This window comes from Temnothorax longispinosus, chromosome 1 (genome assembly GCF_030848805.1).
Source record: "Temnothorax longispinosus isolate EJ_2023e chromosome 1, Tlon_JGU_v1, whole genome shotgun sequence".
NCBI lineage: Eukaryota > Metazoa > Arthropoda > Insecta > Hymenoptera > Formicidae > Temnothorax > Temnothorax longispinosus.
In genome coordinates, this window is record NC_092358.1 from 4,039,565 (window position 1) to 4,065,894 (window position 26,330).

Consider the following 26,330-nt stretch of genomic DNA (forward strand, 5'->3'; position numbering starts at 1 on the left):
TTGATAAGTAGGATTGTACCGTTGATTTGCTCCTCTTTTATCGACGATATGATTCAGATATGAGTAATACAACAAACAGGGAAGCCTCGAATAGTTCGGATACCCCGAAACGGGAGGGTCCCTTGGATCGTACGCCCGTTAATCATATCGATCCTAGAAATTCCGATAAGAAATCTCTATTCTCCGCAATGAAGCAGAAGGTGAGAATACGATGTTTGGGGATCGCGATAAAAGAATATTGAAAAATAGAGGAACCTAAATGTTTTAAGAGGAATCAAAATATTTTGACGGGCTAAACAGCAGTTATATTTCGGAGCACTTATCGAAAGTTTCGGTCGTCGTTGTTATATTCGAAGCGATTTATATTGCAATATCAATCCAAAAGTTAGCTGTTATTTCTTATCTGTAAACATACCAATAAACATTTGACGTGCAATATTCGTATTGGGTATCTACCGTTGCGCTTTAGAGCAGTGTAAATACAGCTAAAGTTGCTGAAAGTTTTATAGATAAAAGTCCAACTATGTTTGAAGAATTTACGGTTGACAGGAGAAAGACATGAAGCGTGGAATATCCTGTACGTGTTCTGCGTTATAAACTTTTGTGGCGTTCTATTACACAATTAATATAAGTTTTTCTTATACTTATGTTGCATATTTTACACATGACTTATTCGACTCTATGAAAAAGGAGTGATATTATTCATCAAACGGAAATTCTCATAATAGTGTAAAAATTCACTTCTTATTTATTATAGAGTGTAATTATTGTTTTACCATCGCATTAATTGCGGAAAGTAACTTATACTTTAACTTTATAAATGTACAACGATAAGATTGAAGTGCATCTTAGCTGAGCAAATAATTATATAAGCCGGCTAACACAAGGTTAATTAAACAACTTAATCGGCTTTGCGACACGAGGGAAGGGCGAAATGTATGTTTTACGTTCAGGAGGAAACATCGTCTAATGAACACAATGCACAGATTAGATCGAAGCTGCCCACCTTTCATAATCCTTTGAAGCGCTTTATGAAATCAAAGAGTGAGAGGGAAACCGATTCCGAAGTAGGGAACGTGAATCACTGCGAAATTCGTCCGCGCGTTCTCGAGAAAATCGACGAGGTCGCGAATCTTGGCAGTGGTAAATATCACGTTCGGTGTCAACAAAAAGAGATGTCTTTTTTTTTACACATTTCCTCTAAAGGAATATACATTTAAAAGTATTTATAAATATTCCTTTTACATTCTCTCTTCGTCAGCGTCCACGCTGAACGAGCAAGATACGGCAAAGAGCGATACCTCGGATTATCGGTCCGAGCATCATTCTGCGGATGCTGCAAGGACGCGCGAATCTTACCAAGACCTCGCCAGTTATTTCTCCGAAGGCGACCCCGATGAACCCTCGACCTCCGCTACGAACACCATCGTCCTCTCCGCGAGTACCTTCGATCGCGATGTCGAGAGAACGGAGCTGAGTAAGACCTTACGGAATTCAGCACCGCGCTGCCAGTTTATTTACGAGATTAGATATAGACCGATGCACGTAAAATATTTGCGCTCGCGATATTTTCGGAAACGAGGATTCCAAGTCGCCGTAAATTTATCCTAATTCAAATTCGCCTCAGTATATCGGTGTTTTGATTTATTATAAGAAACTGAGAATTATAAAAGATATTCTCAGTTTCTCTATTTAATTCGATTTAAGAGTTTTAAATCTTTTTCTAAAAACGCGCAAGGTATTTAATAAATTAAAGTAAATCCGATTAATTGACGTTCAGAAATTACAAGGGGTGCGATAAATTTTCGTTTTCAGATATTTTATTTATGATAAAGAGTTATTTTTTTATTCGCAATCGAAAAATAGTAACGATACATCTTAAATAGTTAGACGATCGTAATATTCTGAAGATTATTCTATTCATTATCACTCACGTGCTAAGTCAATAATCAAGTAGCCTTTAAGCGTGTGATAGGAAACGCATACGTTAGTTGCAATGTCTTACTTCCGTTCATTTTCCCCAACGATTCAGGCGAGAATCTGCAGAGCACGACAATGACGACGACGACTACGACTTCCACGTCGTTCGGAAGCGAAATAACCGATACCGTTTCGAATTCCATGAACACCGAGGAAGTGTCAGACGTGGATTTCACAGACACATTGCAGCGTGGCACCATTGTCGCGGTGGCTCCGGCGGGACTGACGTTTTCCGCTCAATTAGGGTATTGCTGATCCCCCCTTTTCATTCTTGCAATTCGAGAAAAATTGTATTTTTTAGTAGGAAATTTTAGCTTCTAATTAACGCAAAAGAAAAAGAAGAAGTTAAAATAATTTATTTATTCTGAGAATTTCGAATTCTAGGATATTTAAGAATTATCTCAAATTTTGATGCTTTATAAGATACATCTTTGCATTTTTCACCTCCTAGATCTTTGTCAGCTTTGAACTTCATCGCCTAGATCTTTATGCGAATTCTTTTTTTTCGTCGCCCAGACTTGAAATTAAATATCGGTGTCTCGTAGCGGAAAAGCATAGATATCGAATTTGCAAGTGCACATAGACGCAGCGTTGCGGCTCGAATCCGCAAGCCCGTTCGCGTGCTAACCGCGCTAAAAATCGGTAACGGTATCGCCATTGCGGTCGGTTTACATTCGACCAACGCGTCGACGACACTCACAGTACGATACCCGCCGGAAACGGTCTCGACTGGTTGATCAGCTTGACCCTTATCGGCCCGTAAATGATACAGACGAATAAACTTTCGAACGAGATGCCTCGTTGCTTAAGAATTTCACGCAATCATACCTTTAGACGAATGCCATTTTCTGGTACGTATCTAGAATGACAAATGCTTATTACATACACAGTAGTGATACTTAGATTCTAATATTATTAGAAATATTTGGTACAAGAGTGGATCAAGCCTTATATAAAAAAATTTGTCTTAAATAATAAGAGATATAAAAAATAGACTTACATATATTTAGTCCACCTTACCTCTGAATTTTGCAATTTTTAATATTAGAAAATAGACGTAGAAATCTACTTTAGACATATTACAGATATATGTAACTTTTCCCATAAATATGTTTCGAAATATTATTTCAACACGTTACGCGTTACAAGAATATTTATCAAGGAACATGGAACATTTCATTTTGATCTACGCGCATTGAACTAGCCCTAGATACGTTTACGTCAAAGTGATATTTCTAAGTACGTCGCATCCGCGGATTCGAATTGCAACGAGTTTTACGAGTAACGCGGGGTGTAGGACTGCACTTTCACGGCTTTGCGTCCTGTTCACTGGATCGTACGGAGATCCTATTTGATTACAGGCTGTGCTATATGCGAGTGGCGGTTACGTCTCTCGGCATGACTCATTCGCTTCGCGTACACGCGTGTACACAAGAGCGTGCTTGTATCTATCGATCACCTCATTTGAGAAAGTTGCGTGAGCTAATGCATATTAAAACATTAATTTTACTGTAAAATATGAAATCAACCGTCGCCGGTGATATCGGCAGTTTCTATTCCGAGCAAAATCCTTTATCTTGCTCTTATCTTCTCGACAACATGTTTGTATTCGTCATTGCTTATCAATAGCTTATTAACATCTTTAAGTAAATTGTTTGTCTCATTACTTCAGTAATTTAGATTTTTTTTTAGACATTTATAATATAAAATTTCGGTAATCCTTTATGGTAATTTTTCAAATAACAGAATGTTTAGTAGATTGAAATGCATTTAGCTTTATCTTGTGGTGTAAATATAATTTACTCTTAATTTTGTAGTCTATATAGCGTTTCTTATTTCAATGACGAACATACAAGTACACTACAAGGCAATTATTTTCGATTTGTTACCTTCTATTCAGTATTTTCTCATAATCAGCTGCTGACTTAAAGAAACACAATCTGATATCTGATGAAGATTAATAATCTCGCGATGACAATATCAGACAAAGCGATTCAGCTGTATGAAAGCGGGAAGAGAAGTACGCTTTCTCTATGCGCGATATAGATAGGAATTCGAGTAAATTTCTCTTTCCGAGCTTTACTACGGTTACTTCTTCACAGTCTCGCCTTCTGTCCACCGCAGGTTCTCTCTAATGAAAGCTCAAATTGCACATTGCCGCGGAATAACTTCGGTGATTTGTCGGGCAGGCAGGTGCATCCTGGCACGGAATATGGATTCGGGACATCGTATCACGGAGCGGTCGAGCGGTTTATGTTAATGTACAGGGTGTTTCTGAACTTTATTGAGCAAGAAAATTTTCATTTACCAACTTTTTTTATCAATTAAAAAATTAATATCTATTTATGAAGATATGATTAAACGTTGCTTATCACATCTTACTTTTTACATTTATTTTTTAACATTGATGAAGAATTTGGTGAAAATTTAGATAATATTTCTGTTAAAATAGAAATTAGTTAAAGAATATTTTATAATCTGTTTCCGAAAATTAATTGGCGAAAGATTTATTTCATCTGTAGTTAAATAATTGATATCTACTTCCAAATTGTTAAGAAATAATTCGTAAAAGGAATTTATTTAGACATGATATCTATATGATTTACGTAAATATATAATCTTGGAATTGGCACGATAAACATGAGCCACTCTGTATACTGGTACAAACGACTGTGGCGTGCTGACAAACTTCGAAAAATTTCGATCGCGAGTAAACGAGGAATTAGTCGTCGTTTCTCGGTTCCTTTCGATACCGACGATTGACTCCAGTAACGATTTCATGCACCGTGACGTGCTGATAATTTTGATAAACAGTCGCTGATGTCACGCGGCTCTATTTCATGGCAAATTGAAATTGTGTCCATATAGGCTGATTCGTGTTAGTGGAAATTTATTCAAACCGCAATAGATCATGTGAAATTACCGAGCAAGAATTTTCATGTTAATCCCCAAGTTAAGCAATAGTTTAAGCAATAGTTTAAGCAATAGTTTGCTAATTCCTATTGATCTCCCGATCTTGTATGAAATTCCTTGTTTTCCGCGAAATGGATATGAGTCACGATGCAAGAATCGTTTTATACCAGAGGTAATAAAATTAGCAAAGGCGCGCGTGCAACAGCCGATGATATAAGGTCATAAATATGATTTCGTGTTATTAATCGATGGAAAATATGAACGTACGGGTAGGCTCACGTGCACGTTGAATATAACATCGGGATCGGGGTCGGTCACCCGTGCATTTCATGGGCGTCTCCTAATGCCCCTTTTTCCCCCGACATACGGATGCGTACGTGCGTACACGCGTATGCGTGCGCGTAATTTTGCGCGATAGCGTCTTACTTATTGCTTTAGAAAGTAAAAGTCGTCGTCCTACGATGTGCCACATGCACGCAACGCGACGTATCGATGCGAGGTTCCTCGCGAAACCACGCTTCTGCACGCGAATATTATTCATCGACTTGTCCTTGTCCTCTCTGTCGATCTTTCTTCAGTCACATTTCGAGCTAATATACCTAAACTACAGATAAGATTATAATATAAAGCTAATTATTTTCGTAGTAATGTTGGCGTGCAGTTAGAAAGAGATAGATAAGACACTAATTTTTAATTTAAAATACACTTCTAATTTATTTATATTTAAGAACCGAAAACTTGTATAATTTAAATTTTACATCTAGATAGAAACTAAAAATATTTCTTTTGGTTTAACAATTTCTTTTATATGAAGCTTAAATTATTATACTAATATTTAAGCTACTATTTTCAAAAACGTAAGGCAAACTAACAATAATTGAATCTCAGGAACGAGATAATCAGCGTGTCCGAGACGACGGAGTCAAGAATGCGGGATCAAAGAATAGGTCGGGACGATCCACGGGAATTTTACAACAATTCTTTGCGCATGGTGATTCGCAAGCCGATCTGTCCGCAAAACGACGAGCCCAGTATATACTGAAGTTACATCGTAATTATCGCGACTTGTACACGAGAAATCTGTATTCTTCACGAGTGTCATACGGATTAATGAATTTTGTCGATGAGAACTCCGCAAATAAAACTTTTGTTCTAAACGTCGTTCAGTTTTTGGGGCACCGCAGCGAGAATGGGATGATTGGATTATGCAAAAGACAACAGAGTAACTTGTTGGAACGTTTCAGCTCGCGGACTTGCGAATCCTTTCAAATCCGTTGCACGTTCTACGCGTTACGGTCGTCGGACGAGCTGTTTCTCCCACTTACATAGAAGAAGACTCAAGCGGCATTTCCCGTACGAGACACGTGCAGAAAATATCCATGAACGTGTCGCGTGCACGTTTGTTGCATTAAGCCAACGCAAGCCGCGCGCGGCGCGATCGATAAGAAAAGTGTTTTCTCGCAAATATTTAAGATTACATATTCCGCTGTAGGAGCGCATTGCATCTTCACGGCGATGCTGCATAGCTAATAATTTACGTCAGCTTCCTTTCGTTATCCTAAGGAGCGTGAAAGTCTCATTACGGTGATTTGCCTGAAAATTACACTTGTTATGAAAACAGTTACCCACAAATCGTCTCAGCTCTCTTTAGGATAACTTGGCTTCTAATCATAGACACTTTGGTTGGTAAATTTTAATATCGAAGATTTCTGCTATTCGAAACATTTTTCAAGAGTAGACAAATATAATTTATAGAGATTAACAACGGCGCGGTCTATTTATCGATCAATTTGTCTCAATAATGTATCGAATGTCGATTTCTCTTAAAAGCGTATATAGAGGTATTAGAACAATAGTGTATTCACTGACGTCGGTGTTATTAGGTACAATTATGTGTGGTTAGCGCAATCAGCGTATGCAGTGAGGTGTAACATTTATAATTAACCCGCAACTAACTGCGCACGCGTGCATGCTGTGAATATAATCAAGAAATTGCAACCGGAAGTAATCTCTCGGCGAAAAAAAGAGCGCAAAAAAACACTTGCGCAGTTATATATTTTTCCGCAATCGAATATTTTAATTGTTATTTATTACTGCCCATTATAAAAAATCAAAGTTTGTCATAAAAATATTCAAGTTATATATATAATCACGTTTTCAGATAACTGATTTCGTTTGAGATTTTTTATTATTAAGATTTTTATTATCTACAAAGAATCTTTTTGCTTTTGAAAATATTTATTTGAGTTCTATTCAGATTTAAAACTATTCATGTTCTCTATAAAAGAATTTTATCACGCATGTAAGGCAAAGGAAGTTTAGAACTAGAAAAAGCACAATCGAGTTGATTTAATGATTTAATAGCGTTGAACAATCCTTTCCAAAAAGAGAGAGAGAGAGAGAGAGAGAGAGAGAGAGAGAGAGAGAGAGAGAGAGAGAGAGAGTTACGAATACGCGTGAACATTAGGTGCTCGCATATGTCCAGGTGCCGATGTTAGAAAGCGAGTTACGCGAGCGCGCGCACCTTTGTTCGCGTTCATTATCCATGTGTTGACAGTGATTCGACGGTAATTTCCCTTTTTTACCTACCTATCCGTTTACATAAACGCACACGACGACGAGAGAGACACCGAGACAATTACCGAGATGCTTCAGCGTTTTGACGATGTAGCGTCTAGCGGCGCTACAACGGCTTATGTTACGATGTAACTCTGTTATTGCGAAATGCAATTATGCAATCCGCAGTTTAGTCAGCTTGTTCTTTTACAACGGAAAACATAAAACATATTTATAGTTATTCAGTTCTAAAAACTCAATTCCGGGAATAATCTCGGCGTCAGTCGCCGATTCTGCGAAATTGACCAGATTATTTATTAATAAGAAAATCGTACTATTAGGATAAATTTTTAATTCTATTTGGATCTTTTTTTTTACGTATTTGAAGGATAGTGACATTATTTGAGATTGCTTCGAAATAGGCTCTTTGTTGCCGCGTTAAACCAGCCAGTTATTCAATTTGCAATTGGCGAATTCACTTGGAATGAATGATCGGAATTATTCCAGTACACAGTTAAATCACTAACCGTACCAATCACGGTTGAAGGGAGTTTCGTACGATCAATGATACTTGGTTTGTAATCAAATGATTCGACATAATTACGCGTTCATTGTATGTTCTCCATCCATACAGTTTGCAATGAAATGGCGTTAAATGGTAATACCGCGGTTGTTACGTAGCAGTGGCCATTGTTCTCGCAGTTCCTGACATTGAAAACGACTCACGTGTTAACGGCATGCGGCTTAAAGCCCATTTTTTCGCGTGACATTAAAACATGATCATCGTGATAGTATTATGTGATTTTAATTTCGATGACGCGACATTCCGGCACTAAATTATTATGATGATTATTATTTGATATCGCGACAGAATGATATGCAAAGGTGTGCAATTTGCATAATGTATATTAGTTGTAGATTTATATAACATATAATTAATCATAAAATTATATAAAAATTTAACATAAGATTTAATTTAAACCTCTGTTAAACATCATAGCTTTCTTCGTGCTGCATAATTCATATGTACGTAAAAATATTTGGCACCATTTGACACTACTGTTAGATATATCCCTGTCGGAGACACCTCGCAGTGCTCACGACGACCACAGGATGTACGCACAGTAATGTTTATTGGTAGAAGTCTGGGAGGTTTCACCGCCGCGCTTTCAACGGTATATCTGCTGTGTGTAAGAATGGTTTGCATTTCACCAGAGAAACTCTTACGGGAGGAACGAGCCGACGAAATCGTCTTACGTTCGCTTTCCATCCTTTTCGCTTTGTCCTTGCTCGCGTCACGCCCTTCGTTCACGCGGATGCTCCTTTTTACGGATTGTCGCGCCGTGTCTCACAATCAAAGCAACATGATCTTGCGACACGACGCGCCATGTGGTCTGCAGACAAAAGTATATTTTCTCGCCTCACATGTGTAACGCCGTCCCTTTTTTTTCTGGTGTTATTATCCATGCGTTTAATATATATTTAACCTTTTCAAGAGGATCGCGTCTCAGTGATCAATATTTGTAGAAAAAACGTCTTGACCAAAGCATATAGTATCTTTATCAATAAATCGTGAGAATGCATTATAATTAATATTTTGACAATAGTGGAGAAAAGAGAAAGAGAGCGCTCTAATTTTGTTGATAAAGATAATACTTTGCGTTCATTAAGAAGAGAGCGTAAATTACTTTTATTATACCTGTTTTCCGGCTTGTCTCGCTTTACAGTTGGAAAATTCATCGGAAAGTGTGTCAATAGCGACTCTTTTCAAGTCCTCCCGCGGGAACGGAAAAACGAGAGTGTCAAAATCCGCGCGAACGCGATCGACATCGTTGTAAAAGAGTGATCCAATTAAGATGATTGGATCACTCTTTTACAACGGGGAATAATTATAGACCTTAATATTCTACGAAGAATTTATACACACCCATTTGCGGTATGGAGCATAGGTGTTCGATTTTTTTCGAAAGTCCGTTATCGATGACCCCGTGTAGCGATGCGTTAAGAGCCGAACATGTTATATATTTATACCAGCAATAAATTTGCGATATCATATATATATACTTGTTGTATAAATATGAGAGCACAACGGGTATAATTTGCGGTATTAATTTATCTTACTCTATGTGGAGAAAATTTTTATAGATTGGAAATTATACATCATGTTATGGAGGAAATTTTCTAAGACGCTTTTACTTTTATTTTTTACTTATTTATTGAGCCATATGAAACAATTAGATATTTGAAATGTAAAATTTATATTGCGTTTTGAGAAAGAAACTTACACTTCTATTTACCATAAAAGAAATTACACTATACTATTTTTATGCCGTTTTTGTCTATAGACTAAAGATGTATAAAGGGTTCGACTTTTATGGCAACTATAGTTGGAAAGTTGCGCTCACCTCGAACACACGCAATTTTAATTTCATTAAAACAAGCTCGCCGAGCGCGTGTCCGACGCGGAATCTCGTTTTTTTTTCCACTGTGATGAAGAAATTTCCGCTTGCGAAATTACGACTCGAGATCGCTATAATTAAGCCTCTTTTCGTCGAGTGTCGTCGCACGACACAAGAAGAAAGTGGAAGAGGGCCTTTCTCGCGTCAAATAAAATTACGCTACTCTTTTATGGGGTATTCCTAGTTATACATACATACGGTTGTGCATTAAATTTCATTTAATTTATTTTTTGCACGCTTGCAGGTCAACGCTATAACCGCGACGGTTAAGTATACTTTCTCATGTAATGGTTGACCATTACTTTAATGGAAATTATTGCTACATCATATGCAATTGATCTCGGTGATTCTTGATTACGGTGTGTTTTAAAATTGTTAACCACAGACATTTTCTTTAATTGATGTTCTGTAAAGCTGTTACATCTTTTATTTCTTGATGTATCTTGTATCGATTTCTCAATAGTAAATATTTAGGTAAAATTATCTAATTTTTAATATTAAATATATTTTAGAGCAAAAAAAAAAAGAATCTGATTTAAAATAAAAAATCTAAAATTAATGTTATAAAATTAATCTGAAATAGAATAAAAAATGCCCTTTTATCGTTTATGTCTTAAAATCTTATGTGTGCCAAAATATAATTTTTTATATTAATATCTACCACATTGTTTTCACATTTAAGAACGTAGATCTCTCTTTCTCCGATCTTTCGCTCGTAAAAGTCCGTGCTCGATCGCAAGTTTAGTTTTATTATCTTTCTTCACTGTAAATCGATACTTTATATGTACTCGCCTATATGCCGTCAACACGAAGAAGATTCTGCCAGAATAATGCGCCTACTAAATTATCCGGCATTATCCGACCGAGAATTTTCCGACCGAGAGTACATCGGTCGTGAAGCATTTCGATCGTAAATGTCTTCAACTCGCCCGTCGAACCCAATGTGGCGCGACGGCCGCCGGCCCCGTGACAAGTTCCTTCTCGCGACACGAAGCTCTTCAGCCATGATATGTGTGTCAGCGTGTTAACTATACGTTCGTCCCCAACGTGTTGTGCGCGACCTGTTTTCTTGTTTTTCAGAAGCTCACTTTTAGCAAATCATTCTTGCGAATATTCCGCGCTATATGTTCCACGATCCGAAATCACGGAAGTCATTGCGTGGCTCAAGGTTGCCCGCAGTTTTAATTTATGGATATTAAGTGAATTCTTGATCTTAATTCGCACCTTCGGCCATGCGACACACAAAAAGCGTATTATACTTCCTGAAAAATCGCAGCTGGCGAGAAAAAGCCACGCGAATTCTTTCGAAAGGCAGGTCGGCTCCTTCACGCTCTATCGACCGTCCTTGATTTCAGCGGTAAAATCGCGGGAGGAAAAAATATCCCTTTTTTTTCTCCACGAGTAGATCCGTGGACCAATGCCTTTATTCGCTGCGTCGTATCTCGGAGCTAGAGAACGCAGGTGAATGTCGAGCGAGCTCTACGAGCGGCGAATCACTGCTCTCGCATTAACGAGAGCCCTCGGAGATTTTCTCTGCGCACGGCGCGAACTATACTACTAATTCACTCGCATTGCCATGACGCGCCGTGTTGCGATACGAGCGAATTTATCGTTCGACGATAACCGGCAGCAAATGCGGAATGCGCGTTCACGACCGGCGAGTCGAAAAGCCGGCAGGCCGATAAATCGCGGTTAATAACGGTGAACAGGCGGGCGCGCGTGTAAGGTCGGCGGTGTCTCGAAACGCTTTCGATCTTACGATTAGTAGCCCGACCCTATAGCGATAGCAACGTACTCGTGAATTGTGACCAAATTGAATAATACCGCCGGCTCGACGTAGCCTACGCTGAAGTGGAACGTCACGCGGGTTATTAATCGCGTATATATTGCAACGCGAGCCGCGCGCAATAATTTCCAATTAAATCGCAGAGATCAAGGTGCACTGGTTGACCCGCGAATATAAAATCCGCGGCTCGGGAAAAACAACTTTTTAAATCGCTTATACTCTCGCAAAGTTTGTAATTTGCGTTGGATGAAATTTACGAGATTAGCCGCACTTTTTAATTTTGTACACTGAGAAAAACATATTTTAATCCTAATAGGTCATAGCATATATTTAGAATTAGATATTTTTATTTAATTGAAATAAAAATATTTAATTCTAAATAAATATGTGTAAAAAGTAAGTAAATATGCTATTAGGAGCCACCTAATAAATATTTTTTTTTTATTAAAATATTTTTTTCTCTGCAGTGTACTTGATTTTTCTCGATTTTTCTTGATGTCTTTCTCTTTCTTTTAGATTCAACGTTTATTCACTCTGTTGCATCTACCTATTTCACTTTTTCTTTTTCTCCGGCGCGCTGTTCGCACTTTGCTGTCTTCTGAGTGTCCATTTCGAGGTGATTGAACGAGCAAATGCCCGTTCTTGCAGCATCTAATCTGCATTGAACGCGGAAGCTCGTTTCGCACCGCCATACGCCGGTCTGCCATTCAACGGAACTGGTTCTGTCGTCGGACAAGATCAAGGCTCGATTGCTACAGCGATCTATTGACGATCTATCTCGAATGCGTGCATGTCAACGGCGATCAGCGATTGACCGATCTCGGCCCGGATGGATTTTTCCGCTCTCGCGTGGAGTAGCGGTTAATACTAGATCCGCACGCGATTCACGCATTCCTGAAGCCTATATAACGTGTCGATACACCTTATATGCTTCCTAGCCAGCATGATGGAATTTCATAGGTGACTCGTAACTAGTGATCGTTCTATGTTGCGAATATTCCGCTATTACTTCCTCCATTTTTATTCTCTGCTATATATCTATTTCTTTTGAATGTAAGCAATGTGAAGCTTTGCTGTACGTAAATCCGACACTCGATTTTAATAAGCAAATAAGTGTGATCTTTAAATCTGCGTCTGATAATGAGATAATTTATATAAATTATCGAGATAAATCGAAGCCGAAACAAGCTTAATAAATTTAAATATGACAGGAGATATTCTCTGAAATATTTGCCTTAATACAAGGTTCATGTTTAATGTTGGTAGGAAATGAGTCAGACACGTTTCTTACATTTAGAGCTTGCTAAAAACACGGATCGCTATATATATCTCAAAATTTGCTACAAGCATTTAGAATAAATTGCTCGGATCAAATACAAGTCCTAACTCACAATTTTTTTTTATATACATGATAGCCTTCGGAGAAACATAAAAATATTTATGACAACAGACATAATACTCTATGTCTATGTGGTCGTAAAGTAACAACGATAATTATGACTTTATTCGCCAAATAAAACTTGTGGTAAACACTTTGCCTCTGATAAATATAAAAAACGTTGGATCCAGATGCTAAATGCGTTCCTCTGATCTCACGCATTGGGTCGTCGATTGGAATTCGATTTAGAAGGTACCCAGAGGCGACATACATACGTGTATGCGAATACAAGGCCGCGAATCATTCTCGTCTCACGTGTTCAAAAATAAATTACCGGTCTAGGTCTTCCTGGCACAAGGCGCAAGGTTGCGCGAGCAACGAACCAAAGAATCGTACCGGCGACGTGTCTTCCGAGTCCTCTCACTTTTTTCCACTCGCGTTCCATGGCATTCGATTTTATGGCGGTAAATCGATCGACCATGTCGATCGACTCGTTCGCCGTATTTCCATCTCGCAAGCGCACCGTGCGAGAACTTTGTTGAAAGCTAAATTTATCTGTAACGCGCTATTAATAACTTTCACTTATTTGCAACAGCCTGATGTAAAGCTGTGTAAGCATCGTTAATCTTGTGCAATTGTCTCTAACTTAACATGTATAACCCCGATATTATTACATAGACGTATTAAATTTTAGTAGAATTCCAAGATGTAGAAAATTATAAAGGTCTACAGGTCGCTGGTGAATATTACATCAAATTAAATTATGCCGGGTACACGATAATAATTAATAAGTTCTCATGTAATTAAATTAAATTTATTTTATGCTAATCAAGAGGAACCTACGGTATTATTGCAAAGATACTAAAACTTCGCGGATAATGTACGGCTCATTGCTTTTTAATCGCGAATTGCAAAATTATTAGCCGCGTGATATGTCACGCGTTAAACCGTCAGCAACCCGCATCCATCATTAACAACCGTGAACTCGCTCTCACGGCATTTCTGTCTTACTCGGTCTTTAATAATAAATTCTGATTAATCTCATTAGAGAATGTAACTCGCGCACCGTTACATACCCCGTTGTATGCGTCGTTTCCAATTAAATCTACGCGCGCGCTTAGGGACGCCTAGCTTTCGTGCGGGCACGTATTCCGTAGTCGTGTTCGCCGCGATTCGCGCCGAAGTATCGGAGTGTGATTGATACCGATCGGCGATTTTGCGATGCGATACTGTTAGGATGCAGTTAACGGCGGATCTCGTGCGACACGGCTCGTTAATCGGTCAATCGCGGCGGGGAACGTGGGTGGCCGATTGCTGCAACCGTTACGCATCCCCCGTGTGATCCTGCATGCGTAATTAGTCGGCGTGTGATCCTGCATGCTATAATCACCAGAAAACTAAATTTTCGTACAAGCCGGCTCAAATCGCCCGTTCTGAACGTCAATAATAATTTCTCAAGATTTTTACTGCTTTTCTTATTGTTAGTATCTTGAGATTCTTTTAAAGCGTTTAGATAATTTGAGATTTCTTGTCGATATCGACTGGGCCTTTTTATTATTCTATTGTGTAAAGGTGAAAAACAAGACTACATGCTTTCTTTTCAATGGATTTCCGGTGTACCTTATCGTTATTCGTGAGCATGAGAAGAGAATATAGATGTGTGTGCCGTCGTGTATACACTTGCATAATTCGTGATTTTAATATAATTCTTTCACAAGAAAATTTGAAATTATTTTTTACATACAATCTCGATTTGAAATTACCGTAAAAATATAGGACGGTTTAAATGAGGCTTGTTAAAATGTTGAAAAATTGTTACAACTATTTCATTATTTTTTAATAATGGCAAACACATTATGAGAGAGATTATCCTTTGTTTCATAAAACGCTGAAGAATTCGACAGTTGCTCGGCTTCCACAAATCTGCAAAATACGGTCGCGTGATGCGAATGCATCTTAAATTTCGCACCGTTCACTCAGTTTTACTGTCTGCCTCGTCATTTTCAGAAATGCAAGAATCTTCGGTGCTGCATTTCGCGGCGTAAAGCATTCCTCGAGGTACGCCAGGCGCGGAACGGTGAATTTGCATAATGCAGATAATTTATTAACGTTCTACGCACTCGCCGGTGAAATTGCGATGTGCACGCTTTTCCTTTTGAATATGTCGATAGTTTTATTGATTTGCATGTTTTTGCAATATTGGTGGCCAGGGCTGCATGTAGAGAAAAGCCAGATGGTACTTATATCGAGCCAAAAGCATATTATTTTAAATATATACGATATGCCAAATTTTTCAACACAATAAGTTTTATTCTTCAAATAATAACTTTAATGCTAATAAAGCTAAAATAATTTTAATTTGTTGCCTCTCAAAAAAATTCAAATTCATTATTTTTAGCATATATATATTTTTTCTCTTGTATGACTTTCCATAGCAAGATTCTTATTAAGATTCTTATTAAAGCCCAAGTCGCGAAATTGCTCTGGCTCATATTTTCTTGTGGTCTTTTTACCCTTTTTTTACCCTTTGAGGCCTTTAGACGACGAAGCGGCAACGTTTCTCGAGCCGGACATCGCCTCTTGAACTCGCGCATAGTTCGACCAGTGTCGGCATATATGCATATGTATTATGCAAACGACGAAATGAAGGGTCAAAGTTCGCGGTCGCGCGATTCGGAACGGGGAAAAACGCGGGTCATCGTTTTCCGCGCGCTTAATGCTTATACGAGCCGGTCGGTCGGTAAACGATGCGCTGGAGATTACGTGCGACGATAAGGACGGCGTATAAAAGACGATAATGCACACGCGATTCAGGCTAAAAGTTTCTGCCGATGCCCGTTCGTGCACGTCAGTCTTGTGCACGTGGCCTTAAATGCACGCTCGCCGCGGATTTCTCCGTTTTCCCGGTAAAAAATAACTTCCGCATTTAATTCGGAGTAATTTTCAGAAAAACAAAGTTACCTAACCGAATCGAAATAATGGATGTATATTCATCCGAGACCGCTTTCTCCGCGAAGCGGATATCCCCAACAAAGCTAAATCTGGATTTGTGTTTGGAATGGAGATGTGTGATTTGAAATGAGATTGCCACGTTTTCGCGCACAATATGCGAAGCCGGTTATCAGGCTATATCTCGCGAGAGATACACGAGAAGATAAGTGGGAACACGGAAAGACAAGACATACGGAAGTTATTACGATATTGAATATAAAATTAGATATATACTTAACACACGTCTTAGACTTGCCGAAAAATGTCAAGGGCACATCGTTCAGAATCAAACTTGACTTTTTCTCAAGAAATATTTCGAAAAGGCTTACGAAGGTATTTACAGCGCGGAGATCGTAATTACTTCGAGAAAGAATATTAGTGTTATGACTGCGTGCGATGTTTGCTCTTGATAGCTCCGACAGTTAACGATAATAGGTACATCTGAGAAATTTCCGAGGACTCTGTTGCCGCGCTGCGGTGAAATCGTTTGTGTGCCGGTTTCGCAACGGCCGCGCGCGGCGCGGTTGAGTCAGGCGTGTATCTTTTGAAGTTTCTATTCGCGCGTGGAGCACCACGCGGGCGCCGATGAACTCTCGGCGCGAGGATGTTGTTGAATTGTCGAGGCAATAAGATATTATTCTTCACTCGACCGGCGAATACGATAATGGATACCGCGTGCCTTTGCCTTTATGTAATAATAGCCGCACGTTTCACGTCGAGGGCACAATGCGTTATCGCAGTGAGTGAGTACGGCTTTCAACGGTACTTTATAGAGTAGTGATCTATATTGGGATTGTCCTCTCTAATTAAACTTTCTTGTTATCTATTTTCTTCCTTTCTTTAGAGCGCGAACGCACTTTAGTCACTCACTTTAAGTATAGAAAGTGTTAGGGAAAAAAAATTGTTGCACAGAACCACGCATTTGCTATGCTAACGAGATGCCGGGGAAAGAATTCACATTAGCGAAGTTTTTTTTAACTTGATTAAAACTCTTCGGTATATAAGTAACGAGAATTTCTCGAATATAATTGAAATGCATCAATAAGAGAATATGCGGCCATTAGTATAAGTCGGTACGCAGCCGGTTATTTTCTTTCGACTTTTTTTTAATCTCTTTATTCGTGCAACCGATGTAATGTCGGAGAATTATCAGGTCTGCGACATACTGGCTTATATAAGGTTTCACACACTCGCGTGTACCTCCGTAGGACGATAATAAAGAATGATAATACGAACGCACGCGTGAGTGCGTGTGCGAGGACCGGTCTGTAAAGGAGGGCAGTCAGGCTTTGGGAATCGAATTTTGAGTCGCCAATTCCCATTTGTCCCTCGGCAATGAATGTTCTGCTCCTTATAATTGAATTGACTGTTTGATTGCGAGCTTCATAAAACGAACGGTTCGCATAATATTGCGATCAACATTTTTCATCATATATGAACAAAACGAATTAAAAGTGTAGCAAGTTTACATTCATCGTACAATAGCGTAATATTATATACCTACAATAATTTTGGTGTATTGTAAATTTTCTCTTTAAAATTTGATAATATTATAGAGCTAACAAGAGACGTTTTAGAAACAACGATTGAAAGAGTAAAAAAAACATTTATATTTTTTAAATTTTTATTTCTGAAAAGCTTTGTAACAATATGCATATATGTATTGCATAAGTTTAATAAATTTATCTGATATTTTTCGCGCATTATTCCGCACATTATCTTGAAATAAAACGCATAAAAAATTTTTTTAATATAGTTTATCGCAAATAAACCTCCACAGCTGGTTTTACATGTCCACACGCGCTAACGTCCAAGCATACGTGCGATTATTGATGGAAGTAACGATAGATTATAAAATCAAGAAAGTAAAATCCAGCAGCATCATCGAGTGAGCGTTGTCATATACCATAGGTAATCATTAGATGATTTAAGACGTGATTTTGACGTGTTCATCGTTAGGTGCGATTCGAAATGATGGAGACGTGCGCCGTCCATTTTTCTAAAAGAACAGTAAAGCACGATTGCCATTTTTTTTTATTACGTAGAAGCGATATGTAAAACGGCTGTCGCATTGCACCAACAAAGGAACTAAACAGCATACGTTTCCTTTAACGTTTGCGTCACTTGTCGCTCGTACATGGGACATAAATAAAAACGCGTGAGTCATAAATAATGACGCTAATTTTCTACCAACTGCGAGTAGTTTTTTTCTCGCGAAACTAGTCGGCGAGCCGCATCAGCTGATCCAAGATTGTCGCGATTAGTTTCTCGAGGACTCACAGAAGTTCCACGGAGATAACGATCTCTATTTTAACTTCCACCATAGGATAAAGTCGTTTTCATGCTCATTAGGGAACACGCGGGCCGCTCTGCGCTGCTACCGATTTCTACTTTTTACGCGACGCCCTGCAGCGTAATTTTGCAGTGTTATGACTCCGAACACGCATACGGCTACGCTCGATGGTTGATGGTCCAAGGAAGTCGATGTCTGACAGGCGAAACGAATGTAGCATAACGAATTACGCAAGTATCTCTCTCTCTCTCTCTCTCTCTCTCTCTCTCTCTCTCTCTCTCTCTCTCTCTCTCTCTCCTCTCTCAGGACGCGCAATGCGCGCGCGCGCACGCGAAAAAACATTCTTCGTGCCTCCGGTCGCTCTTACTTTTTGCCGGGAGGATCATGCGGCTGCTTTCTTTTCCGCGTTAAAGGGATTTGCTTGCTCGGAAACGCGGCTCGATAATTACTGCCGTTCGTGCGATTCGTAGAACGTTCGCAGCGTTTCGACGTTATCTTTATAGCGAAAAATGGGCTTTCTCCAGATTTTTTTTTCTCTTTTTAACGATTCGCTGGATATTGCGGCGACGGATTTGCGGGATCGAGGAACATCGCGGATTGAGAAGATGCGCGAATCGCGCGAGACACTCGGAACTAACACGACCGAATGCGTTTCTTCTTTCCTTGCCGGCCGACGACTTCGCGCCATTGTATCCAGCTGTCCTCCTTTTAATGGCGGGTGGAATTACGAGGCTGCGTTTAATTGAGAACCGGCGCGAACTCGACTTGCCTAAGGATAACGGTGCGTTTTTATTACCTCGTTGGCCTGGAACAATCGACAAGTCGGATTCGCTCCGGCCCGGTTCCGATCAGGATTTTTCATTTCTACATCCGGTACGGAAGTGGCCGGCTACACGCTTCCTCGATATAAGATTTTAATTGGCGGTCATTCGTCTACGCGAAAGTGTTAATTTTGACCCAATTGGGTGAAATTTCCATCTTGTAATTGGCGGCGAGCGCGCGGATAGCGGGAAATTCTCAATTAAATTAATTTACTTTGATTTTATTATTAAAATTCTTCGACACGCATTGCATAATTTCTTTTGTTGATACTCCTCGTATAAATAAGTTTGCTGATTAAACTGTTGATATAGACCTTTTTTGGTTAAAATAGAAAATAATTAGCATCAATTTTCCGCACCAATTAAATAAAAAGAGGAAAGGAAAGAAAAAAAATGAAACAACTTCGATTCGTATCGTCTATTCAAATTTATTAGATACAAAGTGCAATGACCGTGAGCATAAACCAGTATAATCACGAGTAGGAAATAATCTTATCCGACGCATTATCTAAAACTATTAGAAATTTCTTTCGTGCGTAAGAGAACCCACAATTATATTCCAAACATACGATGCGCACGAAGCTAAATGTTAATAATTTAGTAGTTTCTTAGCAATTTTATTATGTATCACATTCAAATAACAAATGAATGTGCCTCTTTTTATGACAATAGTGAAAGAAACTTCCGCTGGTTGTCTAAAAACTGCCGGATAAACGAAGGTAAGAAAACTGAAGGGGGGGGAGGAGTGTACGCTCCTGTTCTCAGTCAGAAGTCGCTTATCAGATCCCTGATGTCAATGGTGAGATAGTGCAGGACAATTAGGTTCCATCTACAAATTGCTTCGTCGTGCTAGATGCTATCTCGTCTTAATAATCGGGTCTCGTTCATTGTTCCACCATGTTTATTATTGTCTCGCAAGTGACGATAATAGTCTCACATGACTAGAGTCTCGGTGTCGCTTCCGGTATATATTCTCTTCAGTTGATGATCATAAATGATGCCATCTCGATAATATATCACGGAGAGTGTACAATTAATTTAGCACAATGAAGTATTTCTCCACAATTTGAAATTTTTATGTCAATATTTCTCTGTGGAAAAAAATACCCGCTGCTTATGATATTATTACACACTTAATTAAATCCCCGGGCAATTTGAGAGAGAAAGAGAGAGAGAGAGAGAGAGAGAGAGAGAGAGAGAGGGAGGGAGAGAGAGAGATTGACGATTAATAAAGCGGTGAGGGCGATGCAGGAAATACGAGGATCGCGGCATCTCGTCAGAATCATGCGGAGGATCGATGAGCCTTTACCGCCTCCCCGAGCCTCGTCTTGCGGACGAGAGGTCGCGATTTTTTCGCAACTTCGACGCCCACCCCGGGATGATTTATTCGAATTATAAATCGGCGAGAGACTCCCACGTTGAGACGCGTGCAATGCCTGCCTTGCCGTTCGTGGGAGGTCGAACGCGTCAATTATACACGACGACCCACGCTGGCCGAGCTCGATTTGTACACGTGAAAGTGTTAGAGCATGTCACGAACCTTCGTGCGCCTATCTTTCCGCACGCGTACGATCCGTTTTATCCTTATCCGGAAAAAGTGTTTTACTAATCGAACTGAAAGGCAGTTTTCACTGCGATAATTAATTTAACAGTGCGGAAATGGCAACGCGCGAATTTATCATCATTGTGTGCAATGTTTTGACCAATGTGCTCAATTCATCATTGCTTTTTGACTAATACACTTAAATATCTTATTTAGTTTCCGCAATTGTTATTTCCTAATTATTTTATTAATAATTTTTTAATTCTCTATAATTATATATAGAAATTTATGATAGGTTTTTAGTTAACGAATATCTCTCTCGAACTAGCTTGATTGCTGCAATTTATGGAAGACGGCTTCAAGCTACATTTTGTTTTTATTTTCTATCGTGTAAATTAATTTGAAGTTTTTCGTCTCGTTGCCGCGCGTTTCCTTTGTTTGCGCAGTCAAAACATAATGTAGATACTTGCATGAAGATGAAGGATTTTGATAGAAAAAGAAACAAAAGACGTGAAAGAAAGTCGCGATCATCGTTGCGTTTGTAGGGAGTGCGGTGCGCATCGTCACAAATATGATTGTACTCATGCGGGAAGTATTCTCATTAAGTCGAGTCCTGCGGAATAGAAGCTGTAATAATCAAGATTCTTGCACCTGCAGGACCGGCTGCAACGACTTGCCGTTCTCGGTGCGACGACGATGACGACGTTTCTCCAGAGAGAAAGATCGATGCACCGCTTGACGTATTTTTATTCCGCGGTCGATTATTTTTACTTGTATCCGACGATGGTATCTCAAATATCCGTATATGCGCTCGTATGAGATCGGCTTGTACAAAAACTGCACCTGTTTCTTACAATGCTCGAGTAATATTAATCGATAATATATTTGATGTTCATAGTTTTAATATTTATAATATAATATATACCTACAATACATAATTTTTGAAAAATTTTTATAATTATGTAGGTACTTTGATTGTTGATATAATTATGCAATTAGTACCTATTGTTTGAACATTACGTTGTATCATTATTTTGCTTTTATATCGTGATATAATTTTTTCATTATTTTTATTTTTTACATATGTCGTTTACTCTGTGGCGCAGTGTTCGCACTTACTAGTTTCCCAGAATAGTAAGTTAATTTCTCTGCCCTTCTTTTTTCTCTTCCCTTCGTTTTCTTCGTTCGTCCTTCTTCTTTCCCTCGCCGGCCAGATAACTGCGCGATCGTCGTATAGCCCGTGAAACGAGTTTTGCAACTAGGCGACCTCCGCAAGGCGAGCGAAGTTACAGAGCGAGAACTTTTCTCTCGCGAACCTGCGATGAAAAGAAGGCACGCGAAAGACTGCCGAAAGAAGTCCCGCGCACGTTTGCATTCCGTGTACGGAGAATACATACCGATGATCGTCTCATAATAAAATTAGATAGTCGTCCCGATGGATTCCGCTCTCGCGTGCAAGCGCGAAGGTAATCAGCCCACATATAAGCGAATAAATGGCAACCGCCGGCGAGAGGGACGGAGAGTGCTTGCTACCAGAGAGAATTCACGCAGGCAATGCAAGACATCCGCGATGAACGAGCATGCAAACTTCAAATTGCAGTGTGCAGTGACATGATGCGCTAATGAGGAAAGAGAACATGAAGAACATAAAGGTGCATCGTTTACGTGTACATAAATAAATATAAAATGTCATAGAAGATACTGACTTGTATTAACTGACGTTAAATAAAATATAGGTATATGCATAGATATATAAAATTTGGCACATAAACACATATAAAGAATTATAATAATACTTATCAAAAAATTAACAAACGAAGGGAAGAAGAAAACGCAAAATGTATGTAAATGTAAATGCTGAGCGTGAAGGATATCAGATATTATATTATATATGTATTATTTTATAATTTTTTTATATATATTAAAAGTGGCAAGTTTTGGTTGCCATCTTGAAAATTGGCAATATGTAGGCTATTACAAAATTAGAGACTATTTACAAAATTGCAAATGTTCAACGTTCCGAGAACGCTCGATGCGTGCTGAGAGAATTTCTGCACGTGACGTAAGATTTCCGCGCACGATGGTTAGCGCATGTGGATTTGCGTAAATAGCTACGTGGCTTCTTTTCTCACGTGAAGCTCCAGTTACCAACGTGATTAGATAGCTCGAGTGTAGAATTACTTCGATAATATGTACGCATCATGTATTACTGAGGCAACGCGATACCGAGATAAAGATTCTTTTCGCACGTAACTCGCGTCGCTCACGTCCTCTGAAAAAGACAAAGGTTCAAGTTGCATAACTGCTGTTTTTTGATCCATTTCAAAAATTCTTGCGTATTAATTTCGCCCGTACACACGTACACACGTATATGCATGAACATGCAAATTTTGATGCTAGTCAAAAAAATTTCAATGGCTTTAAAATGGAGTAAAGAAAATTACATGGTGATCAATAGTGCTTCGATTTTTACGTACGTAAAAGTACGCACGTGTTAGCTTTCATTTCATATGACTTTTTCGATTGTCAGCTCGGTGACTCAGGAACCTTCAACAAAAACGATCAACTAGACTAACGACATACAGTTGGGCGTCCCTCTCATTGCTCCGATTTTCCTCTTTCAACTCGCACCGCCATCCGGCACGAGTGAACTCGGATTAATTTCCTTCGGTCGATACCGCGACGAATTAATCCCCGTGCAAAATCGCGCCGACTGTCGTGTCCGATTCAGCGGCCGAATCCTGAAAAGGTAAAATGACAATCGCGCATCCTGCGGAAGCGGATGCTCGTCAGCACGCTTGGCTAACTCCCTCCGTCGTTTCACGACCTACCCCCCTACATTGAAGTAACATTTAGTGAACGTTTGCATTGCGGAGATACGAATATGCTTTACTTTTGATCTTACAGTAACGCCAATACTATTATTGGAGTTCACCTTTGTACAATCTACTCGTAATACTAAAGGCTCATCGGTGATAAGCATAATCTTGTTATGTACATACATTCTTTATTTTATATCATGAGTGTTCTCGTAGCTTCATGTTTCTATCTAGTATCTTAAATAGAGAAGATTTCGAATACTGGAATATTTTCCGATTATTCTTTTTTGTGTAAAAGTTTGTGAGAACAATGGTAAAATTTTCATATTATTATTGATAATAAATCGCAAATTATTCTTCTTTCTTCCAGTCGGTGTAATTAAAAGCAATCCTCAAGTATAGTTGCCATATATCATGGAGATAATAATTATTTTTTCTTTATTATAGCGTGAATATTTTATGATTGGTAGCATGACGTAGGTATTATTCTGAACGAACCGTTCAAATTACGGCTTGGAATAATCAAATTCTACGACATTGTATCCTTCCCCTGTGCGCCATGTGCGCCATATGTGCGCGGCTAGTTTCAATTCCAGGAGCCTAGTTTACGGATGCAGCACACTCGTGCACGCGAGCCGATGCGCGTGCAACGAGCGTGCGGAGGAACGGGTTGAAGCGGACATGCGTGAACGTGACTGTGTTTGCGCGCGTACCGGCACCGTGTCGAGATCGCTGCAACACAGTCGGAGTTGAGCAGAACTTCCGGTTGCATTGAACAACTTTATCGGGGAGGAAGTTGGAGGATGAACAGTTGCATCCCAAAGAGATGTTGGCACAGTCTCAGAATTTTGATTGGAAATTGTCGACTTATCTTCTCTGTCTTGCGTATGTTTATACAATCTGGAAAAAAATCGTACGTGTGCCTATGTTACTCTAATGGCAAAGTGCCGTAACTGACTAGGCCATAGTTTCTAATACTTTCTTTAAACATCCAAAGTACGACGTTTAACTAGTCGTCAAGACATCAGAAATTGTTGATTTAGATACGTTTATCTTATTTTAGAAAGTGCAATTTGTTTAATGTTTCGATATAAAAGGCATGTGACGAGATATTAATTTTCTCAGAAGGTATGGGAGAAAATCGGCATACACTTATTACAAATTGCACATTAACCACTTAGTCACAGTGGTAGACAATGTGTGCCACTTTTGTGACAAAACAACTATCCGAATTTTGCCTGATGCTCTCTTCGTGATCGCGATGTGTAGCGATAACGCAACGATAATGCGCCCACAATTGCTCATTAATTGGCTCGTTTATGTCCCATTGACATAACTTTAGCATCCGTTTTCCCAGATTATGACGTATTCGCGGTCGCGAACGTAATCTGTCCCACATTAGTCTAAATGGTGGCTCTTTGAAACAATATTGCGGGAAACGGTACACAAACGCTTTCCTGCGGATGAGACCGAATTAGCAGAATGGGAATGACACGCAACTTGCAGTCGGCAATTCGATTCCCGTTACCGTGGAAGAATAACGCGCCGTACCGTGACACCCAACCATCATATACGGATTTACTGCGTTTTCGCTATTATTAAGAGAAAAGTATCTCTGCAGTTGCGGATATCTTTTGCAGTTCCTTGCTCAACAAAAATTCTCTGTCTCTGTGCAAATCTTTGGCCCGCTTGCGTCGCGTCATAAAGAATAGAATGGAAAAAGACGCATGTACACAATGGAAAGAATGAGTATTATGTCTAGACGAGAATATCTTCATTTACCTAATTCGCACATTAGCTGGCGAATAAGCTCCTATCACGTAGAACGTAGAATGTTAATTCTACAACTTTCTTATTTTCAGAGTAATTGAATTGTAATGGTATTGAGATTTTACGAGAGATAAAATCGACAGAAGATTGGAAGCTTATTATCGATTCTCTCATTTAATACATTTCCGTGACATTATTATTGCGCGCATTTTACGTTTTTAGTGAATTAAGCGATCGCGTGGGCCACGCGCGGCCACATGCGAATCTCGCGTGTTATGGCAATCGAGAGGTTCCTCCGTCGGGCGAGGTTGAACGCCCTCGTAACGCCTCAAAGGAGAAGTGATTGAGTCGCAGCCGCAGCCACAGTGCTGCGCCACTCCGCCGTCGTTTAACTGGATTAGGAAGCCAGTTGGAGAAACGGGCGGGCTCATGTCGCGCGATATACTCCAGATACAATTTGTGTCAATATGTGTGCAGGATGCTCGCGTACATTGCAAGCTCACGCATGTACGCGGGTGCGTTACCGTACAGAGAGTCAGACAAACCCGGTGAACCAACCCGCTGCCGTTGTTTCACGAGATACTTGATCGAATGCACTTCGCCGCAATTCTTTCTTTCTGCATGAAAGCTCGACATTCGCTCAGACTCATCTTTATTCTTGAGTAAATTAGTAGCTATTATAATACGCGGTTATATGTAAAACCAACCCAATCTATTTTGAGATCCAGCTAATTTTTAAGTAACAATAGGTATGCCTTTTGCTATGCAAAAATCTTTATTATGCATTTATTTATAATACCTTTGAAGAAGCAAGATTTTTTTTACTGAGATGAAACATTTGTGTTCGTTAGTTTGATATTCTGTATCTTTGTAGTGGTAATTTTCAAGATTACAATATTTTTAGCTGTGTACATATATGGCGTGTATTGATATTTTGGTAGTCAGATTTGCATGTAATACACATATACATATGTGTATAAAAGCAATTTGTCTGTCAATCGTTTGCAAGTTGAAAGCGGGT

At 39.3% G+C, this 26,330-nt stretch overlaps 1 protein-coding gene across 4 annotated transcripts in view; it reads left to right on the forward strand.

Moving 5' to 3' along the window:
• Positions 1–26,330, forward strand: part of Jvl (javelin-like) — a 58,022-nt gene that overhangs the window by 1,661 nt on the left and 30,031 nt on the right. The gene's annotated exons all lie outside the window — the stretch shown is intronic.